Source organism: Arachis stenosperma, chromosome 7 (genome assembly GCF_014773155.1).
Source record: "Arachis stenosperma cultivar V10309 chromosome 7, arast.V10309.gnm1.PFL2, whole genome shotgun sequence".
Lineage (NCBI taxonomy): Eukaryota > Viridiplantae > Streptophyta > Magnoliopsida > Fabales > Fabaceae > Arachis > Arachis stenosperma.
In genome coordinates, this window is record NC_080383.1 from 16,417,476 (window position 1) to 16,419,195 (window position 1,720).

At 39.7% G+C, this 1,720-nt stretch overlaps 1 long non-coding RNA gene across 1 annotated transcript; it reads right to left on the reverse strand.

Moving 5' to 3' along the window:
* Window positions 1-691: 691 nt before the first annotated feature.
* On the reverse strand, window positions 692-1,067 carry LOC130940788 (uncharacterized). Its single transcript, XR_009070410.1, has 3 exons — window positions 1,033-1,067; window positions 871-957; window positions 692-745 (listed from the first exon to the last, which is right to left on the reverse strand). It is a non-coding gene; the product is annotated as an uncharacterized LOC130940788 (long non-coding RNA).
* Between the last annotated feature and the right edge of the window lie 653 nt (window positions 1,068-1,720).

A 1,720-nucleotide genomic window follows, 5' to 3' on the forward strand; every position in this document is an offset into this window, starting at 1 on the left:
CATACTTCCCCTTTTAATGTTTTCCGGCTCTATTAACTCAAGCCACTTCATTACGTAAATAGCGCAGTCATAGCTGAAAACGAAGAAAATAAATTACAAATCTCATTTAGGAAAGTTTAAGGTTCAGAGCCACAAATCTATACCTTGTTTTTTGGCCTGAAATTTTAACATATGGGGCTTTAATTTCCTTCTCCTTCTCGCCTTTCTCGAGAGGTTTCCCGCCGGCATGTGCTATCAATCTCGAAAATACATATCCCTTAAATACCAAAACAAGTCAGTAATACACCCGAGTCAATTGACAAGACACACCCAACTTAATATGGAATATACACCCAACTCAAATTTCAAAATAGACCTATCTATTAAAGTAAAGAAGATAGAGGGAACTTACAGTGAATTTATTAATTTCCTTTCTCTCAGGGCTTGGAGCTTTTTTGTGTAGCGGGTCAAGTATTTGACATTTCCGCGTTCTTGTATTTATTAGCCACAACCACCAATATCCCGAGTGGCAAACAGGAGCAAAAATCTGAAGGATTGCCACATTTCAACAGTCTGTTATTTCATTTGGCATATAAGTAAATAAGCGTAATAACAAATTTACGAAACAAAAACTTACATATGGATGCGAACTTAATTTTTTCCTATCTATGAAGGGAATGAAATTGGGGTAGGCTTCCACCCTGAATTCTCTGTTCGTTTTTGGAGATATGAATTCCCCCTTTGGGTGATCAGAAAGTGCCATGCTCTGCAAGAATTGCAATACAAGAAATGAAAACATGAACATAAACAACTTACACCCAATGTAAGCTAAAAAAATACACCCAAACCAATGCATAAAATACACCCAAAGTTTGTAGAAGTAACACTTACCACAATATCTGGGGGGAGACAGTATATTTGTGCATGAAACCTCTTTTCCTTTTTCTGGTTTAGGATGAGGCAGATGGCAGATACAACCTAGAAATCAATTTTAAATTAATAACCATTGCAGTTGACTTTGGTGTAAAAACATTAATGTTAGTCTAAAATTACCTGACATTCTATATCACTGTTTGCCTGGAGGGATGCAAGTTGCGTTCTCATCAAAATGTACTCTCCTTGGCCAGTCACAGTGCATATCTCCTCAAACTCGTTAGTATTGCCCTTTGCATCTTCCTTCAGTCTCGTCCCCCAGATGTAGCACTTTTCTTTCATATCATCCGGAATTTGATTTGTTCCCCCCGGTGTTTCAAACTTAGCAGAACTTTCTCCCCCAGTCTCCCTCCGAATTTGCGGACTTTCGTCTTTTCCCTTTGACGCACTGCCTGCTATCTTTTGGACCAAACTGTCCAATTGTTCTAGCATAGTTGCAGTTCTTGGAGATTTTTCCCTTTCTGTCTCCTGCGTCGATGCCCCCTCCTGGCTTGAATCTGTCAATCCGAGGCTGAATGATGGCATCCCCGGATCTGTTTTAGGAGCATAGCTTGCTGTCCGTGCCATCATCAACAGGGCAGCAGCGTCCTCGGCGTCTGGATGACTGGATCATTATGTACAAGAATAAGAGTAAGAATAAGAATATACGGATGACAAGCAAAGATTGATTCTAGTCTAATTAACTTACATTTTTGTTGGAGCTGGGGGAAGCTTGGGTGTTGTTTCTTGAAGTTGTTTCGGGGTTTCAGGAGTGCTGCACAGTTACATAAAATCGATAAGGAAGAGTATACACCCAAACTTTTAGCAA